This window comes from Pteronotus mesoamericanus, unplaced genomic scaffold (assembly GCF_021234165.1).
Source record: "Pteronotus mesoamericanus isolate MK-2021 breed Mesoamerican mustached bat unplaced genomic scaffold, CSHL_Meso_final scaffold_99, whole genome shotgun sequence".
NCBI lineage: Eukaryota > Metazoa > Chordata > Mammalia > Chiroptera > Mormoopidae > Pteronotus > Pteronotus mesoamericanus.
In genome coordinates, this window is record NW_026555330.1 from 4,414,012 (window position 1) to 4,426,050 (window position 12,039).

Below are 12,039 nucleotides of genomic sequence, written 5' to 3' on the forward strand. Positions count from 1 at the left end.
TGGCAAAATTCTTTTCCCTGTGAGCATAGAACTTGGAGGCCTTCAAGGCCAACAGGAGAGATCATGCTTGCCTTATCTCTCACCTCCAGATTCCCTCTCAAGCTCATCTGGCTAGGTTAGGCCCAAACAGAATATTCTCCCTCTAATTAGTCCAACTGATTACAGATCTTAAATAAATTTGCAGTAATACTCTTTGCCTTAAAGGAGATAAGAGTGATATCCTCAAATACCCACAGGTCCAGCCCACGCTCAAGAAGCATGTGCACCAACCAGGTGGGGGTACTCTGTGGTAGCCATCATAGAATTTTGCCTACCAATTGCTTTTAGCAGCTTGGAGTAAAATCCTGAAGACAATGAAGCACTCTTAGGAAATGCTGCATTACTAGTAGTAATTGGTGGGGCAAGAATAATTCTGTATGAAAAATAACCACATTCATGAGCCAAAAAGATACCTACCAACATATGCTAAAATTAGTGGACTAAAGTTTAAGCATAAAGGGACACTCAGTCTCTGCATTCGTTTCCTAGAGTTGCCACAAGTCACCACAAACTGGAGGGTTTAAACCAGAAGTGTATTCCCGCAGTTCCAGAGCCTAGAAGTCTGAACTCAGTGTTGGCAAGCATGGGTCCTTCTGGAGGCTCTGAGGGAGGATGTTTTCCATTCCCTTTCTAGCTTCTGGTAATTCTTGGCATTCCTTCGTTTGTAGATGCATCTCTAGTGTCTGCCTCAGTCTGTTTCACTCACATAGGGTCTCCCTGTATGTCTCTTGTCTAAATCTCCCTCTTCTGAGGACACTGCTCGTTGGATTATGGTCTACCCTAATCCTACATGACTTCATTTTAACTTGATTACATCTACGAAGACCCTATTTCTAAATAAGATCACAATTTGGAGGTTCTGAGTAGACATCGATTTTGAGAGGACACTATTCGATCAAGTATGGTTCCAAGTACCCAAAAAAATATTTAGTAATTGTAAAGGGAAAAATAGTAATTGTAAAGGGAAAATTAGTAATTTTACTATGAAGAATCCTGGCAGACACCACTGTACCAAATTGATTAAGGTAATGTGAACCAAATAAAAAGGTGAGGTGGGGGGGTCCTGTGGAAAATAACCTCACTTGATATGATCATAAATTCCTAACTGAGCATGTCATCATTGGTAGTCACACTGCAGGCACATAATTTCTTTAGTGAAAGGCTTTTATCTTTGCCTTAAATGAGCCTTGTCCCTTATTTCTGTGTATCCAGGTTAACACACTTGAAATGCCCCCTTTCAGACCCTTCTTTCTAAAGCATAACCCACCCTCTGGAGAGCACATAATCTTATCTGTCCAGTAATCAAATCCCTGCCTTGCTTTCCACCACCTTCATGTAATCCTTACGTTCCCTATTTTCAAGTACATAAAAGAGGCTGAAAACTTATTCCCACTGTATTGAGATCTTGCTTCCAGGCACATCTTCTGTTTGACTTAAATTTTTGTAAACTCTACAGGTTTGGACCTTCTTACGTCAACAGTAAACATCATGAATAGGACATTTCAATATCATATACCCCCTGAGGATAAAATGAGAAGGGTTTATCACTCTGTTACATTCTTTCAAATATACATAACCTCAAACTAGTCAAGGGAAACATCAGACAAAACCACATTAAGGGACGTTGATAGAACAACTCACCAATATTGTTCCAAAGCATCCAGGTCATGGAAGACAAGGAAAGACTGAGGAATTTCGTAGGAGGGAGGAGGATATGGAGGGTAGGACCCTGGATTTGACTCTGGGAGATAAAAGAGTATTAGAAAACTAATGAAACCTGAATTAATGTTGTAGTTTAGTTAATATTGTGTCGAGGTTAATTTTCTAGTTTTGAAAAACTAGTTCTATGGGTAGGTAAGATTAACATAGGAAACTGGGTCAAGGGCTTATAGGAACCCTCTGAACTATTTTTTTCCAGTTCTTTTGTAAGTAACATCTCAAAACAAATATACATTCCCCTGATTAATGAGGTTGAGCATAATTTCAAATGCTTATTTGTACAGCTTTTTAAATATAGACACTTAAGTCATTCCCTTTTTTTTCTTTTTCTTGAACTTACTGATACATACTAATTTAATATATATTCATGGTACTAATACATTGTCAGTTTTATATGTTGTAAATATATATTCTGTTGATTTTTATTTTGGGATTGCTTCTTAGTGATTGGAATTTTTTAAATATGGTCAAATTTATTAAAATATTCAGAAGAGTTGGACTTCATGAAGAAGTTACAGGAATACCTTAACCAACTAACTTTGCTTTTTTTTTTTTTTTTTTTTTTTTACTTTATACACAAGAGAGTGACACATAAAATATTTAGATCTAAATAAGTTTAAAAAGAGATCTTAATAAAAGATCTCTTTTTTAAGAGATCTTTAAAAAGTTCTAAGTAATAAAAATGTCAGTAAAAATGGCAACATTTCCAGCCAAGATGGAGGTAGATACACCTTGCTTCCTTGCACAACCAAAAGAATGACAACAAATTGAGAAACAAAACCCCAGAACTGCCAGAAAATTGAACTGTATTGAAGTCTGACAACCAAGGAGTTAAAGAAGAAACCTTCATCCAGACTGGTAGGAGGGGTGGAGACAGGCAGCTGAGACAGAGAGGACTTACAGCAAGGCTGTGGCTGGTGGATGGGGCGGTCCCACATTTGCGTGTGGATAAACCAGGAGGAACAACTGGGGAGCAAGACAGACTGTGCAACCCAGGGTGCCAGTGCGGGAAAAGAAAGCCTCAAAACCTCTGGCTGTAAGAACTTGTGGGGGTTGCAGTGGCAGAAGAAACTCCCAGCCTCACAGGAGAGTTTGTTGGAGAGACCTATGGAGTATCCTAGAATGTACACAAAACCCCCCACCCAGGAATCAACACCAGAAGGGCCCAGTTTGCTTGTGGGTAGCGGGGGAAGTGACTGAAAGCCAGCCAATAGCTAAGCCAGCAGCACTGTTCCCTCGCTGACCTCTCCCCAACATACCAAGCCATAATGCAAAAACGTGAGTTGCCCCACCCTGATGAATACCTAAGGCTCTGCCTCTTACAACGTAACAAGAGTGCCAAGAAAAAAGAAGTATGGCCCAAATGAAAGCACAGATCAAAACTGCAGAAAAACAACTAAGCAATGAAGAGATAGCCAACGTATCAGATGCACAGTTCAAACACTGGTAATCAGGATGCTCACAGAAATAATTGAGTACGGACACAAAACAGAGGAAGAAGTGAAGGCTATGCAAAGTGAAATAAAGGAAAATAAAGAGGGAACCAACAGTGAAGGGAAGGAAATTAACACTCAAATCAACAACTTGAAGCAGAAGGAAGAGATAAACATTCAACCAGAACAGAATGAAGAAATAAGAATTCAAAAAAAATGAGGAAAGGCATAGGAACCTCTGAGATAACTCTATCCAAATATTCCAACATTTGAATCATGAGAGTGCCAGAAGGAGAAAAGGAAGAGCAAGAAATTGAAAACTTAATTGAAAAAATGAAGGAAAACTTCCCTAACCTGGCAAAGGAAACAGACTTCCAGGAAGTCCAGGAAGTTTAGAGAGTCCCAAAGAAATTGGACCCAAGGAGGAACACACCAAGACACATTGTAATTACATTACCTAAGATTAAAGATAAGGGGAGAATCTTAAAAGCAGCAAGGGAAAAGGAGAGTTACCTACAAAGGAGTCCCCGTAAGACTATTAGCTGATTTCTCAAAAGAAACGTTAAAGCAAGAAGGGGCTGGAAAGAAGTACTCATGATAGGCAAGGACCTACATCAAAGATTACTTTATCCAGCAAAGCTATCATTTAGAATGGAAGGGTAGATAAAGTGCTTCCCAGATAAGGTCAAATTAAAGGAGTTCATCATCACCAAGCCCTTATTATATGAAATATTAAAGGGACTTAAGGAAAAGAAGATCAAAACTATGAAGAGTAAAGTGACAACAAACTCATAATATCAACAACTGAACCTAAAATACAAAAAAAAAAACAACAACTAAGCATGCAACTATAACAGGAACAGAGCACAGAAATGGAGGTGACATGGAGGGTTATCAATGGGGATGGAGGGGAAAGAATGGAGGAAAAGGTACAGGGAATAAGAAGCAAAGCTGGTAGGTACAAAACAGGGGGATGTTAAGAATACTATATGAAATGGAGAAGCCAAAGTACGGATATGTATGACCCATGGACATGAACTAAGGGGGAGGGAATGCTGGTGGGAAGCAGAGATGCAGGGCAAAAGGGGTTAAAGGAGAGAAAAAAATGGGACAACTTTAATAGCATAATCAATAAGATATACTTTAAAAAATAAAGTAGAATGTAAAAAAAAGGAACATTTTTAAGTCTTTGCCATCATTTCTTTTTTCTTTTATTTATGCTATTACAGTTGTCCCAATTTTCCCCCAACATATTTTCTTCTTGTGCATAAATAATGTTTTGCACAATCAGTACTGTTTTATATTTAATTAAGTGTAATTGATTCAACAAATATTTATTAAGTACTTACTATTATGTCAGTCACTGACCTAGATGTACAGGATACAATGATGAACCAAACAGAACTTAAGTTTATACTAATGTTCAGAAGAAGGGCAATAATTAAATTCATAAGTGTGTTAATTTTGGATGGCAATACATGCTATGAAGACAATAAAACAAGCTATTATTTTTTAAAGTGATGGTAATAGTCGGTACTTTTACTTTAGAAAAGACCTTTGTGAGGAAGTAACGAGCTGAAACCCAAAATCTGAAAAAGTGATAATGTATATGATGATTTGGGGAAAGAACATTCCAGACAAAGGCAACAGTAAATGCATGGGTTCTGAATTAGAAACGAATTCACAATGTTCAAGGAACCAACATGGCAGTGGAATTGAATCACAGTTAACTGGGGATACCTAGTTAGGACTGGGTCATTTTGGGTATTACAGGCCATGGCAAGAGTTTGGATTTATTCCAAGTGCAATTGGTTTTCATGAAGATCTAATTTAAGGTTACTTAAATATATTCTTTTGCTTTGCCCTTCCCTCTGGCTGATTCCCAGAGCCAAAATGTTGTGGTGATTATTTTTACCACAGCAGCTGAGCATGTACACCTAGTTCTTCCATTAAACACAATGTTGACGTTTTTATAGGGAAGCATTATATAAATCTTTTGCATTCTTATTTAAATTTTAATATTTTATTACATAACTGTTATTCTTATTTATATATTTTAACTGGAGGCTTGTTCATGAATAAAAAGTTTTGGAGTGTAAGATTCTATACTAAATCTTAACTATATACATTTTGTTGGAAATAATTATTCTTTTGAAAGTTTTTGCTTTAAATTGCTTTTTGTCCTGAAATTTTGAATGTGGAATCCTTTACCATCTACTATTACCATAATGTTATAAACAAAATTCTCTTTAAGTTCCCTAAATAGGAAGGACATGTCAGAATAAAAACAGTCCTTAAAATCTTAAATGAATGTAGCCCTATTTTTTGAAAATCTCTACATTGACCTAATTTTTCTCATGTCACAGAGAACTGAAAAAAGTCTCATCCTTCATTGCTCAAGAAAACCTTATAAATGTGTAAAGGATACTTATTTTTGATTCTCAAATAGATGCCAGAGAAAGGTGTTTATTGAGATCATGGAGGGGAAAAAACAATTTCAATTTCATTGCTGGTTTTAGTTTCTCAGAGAAGAAAAATTATGATATATAACCAAAAATAATACACGCAATATTTTTTTTGTTCTGATGGTTACTCCTTAATAGACTAAATATCTTCTCCAAATCCATGACTACCCTATTGTATTGGAGATGGTTTCCCAGTGAATTCAAAAGTTTCTGCTTTAATTAATTTCAGGTTGGGTGTTTTGTTTGTTTTTTGGTTTTTTGTTTTTTAATGTAAAGAGCTCTGATTGGTGTGGCTTAGTTGGTTGGGTGGCATTCTACAAAATGAAAGGCTGCCGGGTCAATTCCTGGTCAGTGCACATGCCTCAGTTGCACGTTCAGTCACCAGTCCGGGTGCGTGCGAGATACAACTGATCAATGTTTCTCTCCCTCTCTACCCCCTCTCTAAAAAAAATAAAATAAAATCTTTTAAAAAAATAAAAAATGTAAAAAGATAACTATATTTGTTTTTTATTTAACTTCAAAATTGATCTAAAAAAAAATGATTGCCTTAAACTATAATGATCTTCTAAAAATGAAACCTACCACTAATTATGGGTAGTACCTGTAGAAAAAATAAATCATTTAAACTAGTGATTTACATCAAATCACTCCATCTTTTACTTTCTTTAATGCATTGGAAGATAAAATGTATGCTTCTGGGTTTATGTATATTTGCATCTAGTTAAATGTAAATTGATAGGAAGTATGGATCCAAGGAATTAAAGGAAGTTGAGACATTCAGAATGAGGACGATCAAATGGTTATATGATTTAAGGTCTTTAGGAGCTGTATGTAATGGTAGAAATCTAGACTTTATACTTTCTTATTAATAGGAATTGTATTTATAGAATATAGTGAGACTATTATTTTTTACATTTACCATTGCTGTGATATTTGAGAATTATGTTCTTAGACCTAATTCTACTTTTAGGCCAGCTCCACATGATCTTGTTTCTAGAGCAAGAGCCCAGGGCATTTTCTCTGTAATATTAGCTTAGAATATTCAAACTAGATATATTGCTGGGAAAGAGAGATCTCAGTTTAAGAATTGTACTAAGGACGCAAAACAGCTGCTTTGATATGTTTACATTCTGTACTTCCCCAACAGAACATTCCAATTTCTAACAACTTCTTACCCTGTGTTCAGCGCTATTTATTCAACAAGCTTTTGAGAGATATCTATGCCAGGAACTGTCAGGAACCAGGGATGAAAAGACGAAGGTCACAGGTCCTGTCCCAAAGTTACCATTAGCTAATATAGGCTAATAATCACAATAGAGTGAGCTATGAAAGCGTTGAAAGTGGAGCAATATCTGTGCCTAGGAAAGCATGGGAAGGCATCAAACAGAACAAAGAGGCAGGTTGGTGGTGGAATCGGATTGGACCAATAGTAACTGAGATGGAGGGAAAACCTTTGAACGTCAGAAGCAGGATACCTCCTCCTCTTAGCACTCAAGATGAGTTGCTCCGATTTCAACCTTTTGGTTACTGATTCAGCCTCTTTGATTATCTGAGACACTACAAATATCTTCTAGTAACTAGAAAGGTCAGTTAAAGGAGTTGTTTTTGTTTTTAATAATTATGCTGCCTTGCCCACTCTGTCCGTCTGTTACAAACAATATAGTTTCTAGGCGACAAAGATCTCACAGAAGACTTCCAAATTACCTTGCTAAAAACCTGACCTATACTAATGAAAATTCCAGTTTGATAGAACACAGAAAGAAGGACTGCACTATGAGGAGAAACTGGAGTGCGGGGGCTTCTGGGTCATTTCTGGGAAAAGAGACATCCTTCAATGACATTCCTGGATATGCCCTCCAAATTGCCCTCAAGGTTTACCCAGGCCTTGCTGCTGCAAGCATATTCCGGTTAACGAAGATCAGAGACGCCGGAGTCACCTGCCACCCTGTCCCTAGAGTCCCAGCGGAGTCAGTAAACACCGAGATTGCTTCCCCCAGTTTATTGGGGAAGAAATGTAGTGGAACGTGGCCACCATATTAGTTAAGCTAAGCGCACTAGTGGGCGTCACTCGGTCCTGGTACGCAAGCGTATTAGGAATACGCTCCCCTCCCCTTCCTGTGCACGCGCTTGGAGCCCGCAACTCTCGCGAGAAAAGCGAGATTTATTCCTACGTACCGGGCCGTGCTGCTTATGGCGGCGCTGGAGAGGGGGCGCTGAGCTGTTGGGGTGAGTACGACCCTAGGGTCCAATTGTGGGTAGCAAGAAGCCAGGCTAAGGGCGTATGAGAAGACCAAGACTAACGGGAGAGACTTCAAGTCAAAGTGGGCCCTCCTAAAGCTCCGGGTAGGGAAAGTATCACCCTGAGTCTCTGCCTCGGGCTTTTACACCCGGTCCTCCTTCAGCTCGAGGCCTCACGTCAGGCTGCAGAGCCAAAGCGAGAAGTCGAGGCCAGACGGCCGCGCGTGGCGGCGGTGGCAGTGTCTAAAAGGGAGAGAGGAGCGAAAATGGAGGCTCCGACCGCAGCCAAGATGGAGGCGGGGTGCGGGGCTAGGGCGCGGAGGTTGCTGGGAGTTGAAGTCTGGCCGCTTTCTCCTCTGCGGCTTGGCATGGGTGACGGGAACTACAAGTCCCGGCGGGCGGGGCGAGGGGGTGGTGGCGCGGTCCTTTGTGTGAGGCTGGAAGAGCCGGAGGCAGAGGAGAAGGGCCTACCCTGACTCGACCCTGTAGTTTCCAGGCTGTCACCTGCTTGAGGATCTGACGAGTACCAGAGCGCAGTGCGGCAGTGGCGCCTCCTTTGTGTATGGGCTAAGGCCCTGCTTCATTTCACTGCTTAAAGACACCTCTTCCCATGCCACGTTTAGCACTGTAGCGCGGCCGAATTGTCATCCTTTCACTACACCCCGCTTTCCCCTCTTCTCCTCCTCTTCGGCGGATCGACAAAGGGAACCAGCCCCTAATCTTAGGCACATGGCACTCACCCGTCTGTCCCGAGGTTAGGGCGTGCTCTGTGAGAGCTTAGTGGGGAATCCGTCCTCCTCACCATCTTCTGTAGCTCTTGTGTTGCAAGAGCCAGCCCCACATTGTGCAATGGACGGGCATGGCTTCGTCATTCTTTGTAGAGTTAGTTTTTTAGAGCCCTGGTCGGAGACAGTTTCTAGGCTTTTACCCTCCGATGTGTTACCAGTACGAAGTTTTAGGGACACGATTCTTTTGCTTTAAGGTTCTCCTTTAGAAATATCCGGATGGTTCGTGTTTCGTTTGGCTCAGAAGTGAGGCGGGGAACGCTACTTAAAACAGCACCCCAATCTGCAACCACAAAAATCTGACCATTGTGCTAGGCAGTTTCCTGGTTGTGCACCTAAAATGAGTGAAAGAATGTAGTCCTTTTTAAACTGCTGGGAAACGGGCGGGGCGGGGGGCCGGGAAGCGCTTAGAGACACTGTTAAATCTGTTTCCTTTGAAAGACTTAGCTTTTTATCAAGACGGTAGGAACTGGCAGCTCTCTTCCAGAGCTACCAGTCTGTGAAACGTAGGTACTAAATTACAGCTCACCTGATATTATTCTTGGTTATACGCAGAGTAATTTTCATTTTGGGTTTCTAGAAGGCAAGCATTCTCAATACTACATTGAGGGGCAATATACCTTGGTGTCCTTTTGATACTAGCCAGTAATGGATATTCTTGGTGTGGATAAGCAGGGGGTTTATACACTTGAACAGGTGTATGCCCGAGTTATAAAATCCAGATAAATATTCAGCCTTGTTTCTTTTTAGCCCTAGGCCCAAAATAAAAGAGATGATAGTGGTTTGAGTGGAAATAAAAAGAGATGGTAGTGATTCGAGTGATTTGCAGCTGCTCTGGATGTTTACCATGGAGATGAGTATTTATAGCAGCTGAGTTGAAAAGTGAAGTATTTGAGACATGGAAGATAGGTTTTCTTTTTTGGTAAATAAGTTCTGACTTAACGAGTATGACCTTTAGAATGTTGTTGAAAATTCTGGTAAATCCTGACAAATCAAAAATGAGCGTGAAAACTGACATGTAGTCATGTTTTACCCTCCTTCTGTTTTCCACTCATTCTACTTAAAGACACTGCAGGACCATCTGACATTTTTAAAGAATATTTTCTTTTAAACTGTGATAAAATGTACATACAATAACCATTTTAACCTTTTTAAAAAATGTACAGTTCTGTGGCATTAAGTTTATTCGCATTGCGAGAGGCATACTTTTGACAAGGTAGTTAAATGTAGAAATGCTTTTGGATAGATTTTTAAGGAGTTGAATTTTGGAGGTGTATTGCAAAAAAAATTAAAAATTTTAAATCTTGAGATCTTGTTAAATAAACACCAAGAATTGATTAGCCTCTTTAACTTTGTACTTTCAAAATGCAAGGAAATTACTTGTAGACTTTTGAGCCAAATTGTCTTACGGAGAACTTTATAGTTCTCCATAAATTACTTGTAGGAATTTTTTCATAATAATTACAGCTAGAATTATAACTGGACTTTTAAAGACTTAATTGCTAGAATGTCATCAGTGGCAAAACGGCTGCGGTACGAATGACTTATTTTCTTGAATCCCATAATTTCTCGTTTTTAAATCCTTTCTGCCAAATCAGGATTTTAAAAAATTTCTTTTGTCTTGCTATTAGTTTTCTACTTGAATATGTGAATACTTAGGTAAGAAACAAAGCAATACAAAACTTTTTTTTTTTTTAGTTTCTAGTTTTTATATTAACTTTAGTTTTTTGAGTTTAGTTTATATACTGCCAAGCCTGAGGAATTCTATATTCTACATTTTTCATTATGGGTACTAAACTGAATATGGTGTTCTAGGCAGTATTCTCTTCAGAAGTATTGAATGGTAATTTTATTTTTGGAGCATTTTTATGTAGAGTATGTCCTTTTATTCTGAGGTAAAACATTAATGAGTAGTTGAAAGTAAATTGATCAGCAGTTTCTTCACATTGAACATGTGGACTCTCCACGGGTTTGCAGCTACAGCCAGTACACAGTCAGCTAGTTAATGCACTTCTGCTCCTCAAATGCAAGTAACAAACTCTTGTAATGGCCCAGTTTTTAGGTGTTGCCTGCCCCCTTTTTTCAATGAATGTCTCTGCCCAAGGGCCTTATACTTATATTGCTTTTTTTGCCCATGCCAGTGCCTTCTCCTCTTAACAATCTGTACTTGCTCTGACCAGTATGGTGACTACTAGCCACATCTGGCTATTGTGCACTTGAGCTGTTCACAATTCTGGATTGAAGTTGTGTTGTAAAATAAATACTAGATTTCAAGGAATGTAAAACTCATTTTTTTAGATTTATTACATGTGGAAAATGATAACATTTTTGATATATTTGCTTAAATAAGATAATTAATTCCACCTGAATAGGTTTACGTGCTTCAATATCATTGACAGAAATTTTTAAATTGCATGTATGGCTTGCACAGTGTTTCTGTTGGACAATGCTGGACTACACTGTTATGTAATTTTGTGTCTGAAGCATTTCTTCATCTCTTCCCACGCTGGCATTTGTCCGGTTTCAAAGTATTAGTGTATGTAGAGGAAGTTAAGTGATAAATGGATATATAATTTCTATTAACTTAGTGCCTGGTACGGTACCTAACAATCCAGCATAATTATTATTAAGTATGCACAAAAAGAGTTTGAGCAATTTGATTTTCTAATATTTCCATTCTACATGTCGATGACAACAATTGTTTGAAGCTGGTTAATTACTTTCCTTAGATACTAAAGTAAAAGTGAATTAAAATCCTGTTAAGCACTTCAGTTATGCAGATTATAGCAAAATGTGATACACTTTAACTTGTCTTTGAGTTGATGCACCAAAAAATGTGAACTGGGAAATTAAGAGCAAAAATATTATTCATATAAATCAACAATAGAGAGAACCTTTTTGCTCCTGTGCTGCCTTTGTGGGCTTTTGTTCTTCTCAAAGGAAGAAGGTACTCTGAAAAAAGTGGGTTGGGTGGTGGGAGACTTTTGTAGACTTTCATTAACATTCCCCCCAAGTGAAAGCTGTACAAACTTTGAGGATAACTTGTCAAAATGGTAATATGTGATACATTTTAGATGGATTACTACAATCACATAAATTGTTCTAGTTCAACATTAATGTGGTGCCTACTATATGCTTTGCTTCTGCTAGGCTTTTCAGATAAAGCAGTGAACTGTAGGAGCTAGTAAATAACAAAACAGGTGATGATAAATTTGACAGGTGAAATAGGATTAACTATTTGGCTTATTAATTCAAGTGAAGGAATTAGCTTTAACTCCTAAAACAACATGACATAATAGTTGGTAATTAACTCATGGTGATACTGTTTACATACAGAGCAAAGGAGAGAGGAGTTGATTA

At 38.5% G+C, this 12,039-nt stretch overlaps 1 protein-coding gene across 4 annotated transcripts in view; it reads left to right on the forward strand.

The window, feature by feature from the left end:
- The first annotated feature begins 7,767 nt into the window (after window positions 1–7,767).
- CSDE1 (cold shock domain containing E1) overlaps window positions 7,768–12,039 on the forward strand; it is a 33,147-nt gene continuing 28,875 nt past the window's right edge. For 3 of the 4 annotated variants that reach the window (XM_054564925.1, XM_054564926.1, XM_054564927.1), the window contains exon 1: window positions 7,769–7,882. The gene's annotated coding sequence lies outside the window, so the exon portion shown is untranslated. Of the gene's footprint in view, window positions 7,883–12,039 lie in introns of all 4 variants that reach the window. The other variant, XM_054564924.1, reaches the window with a different exon arrangement.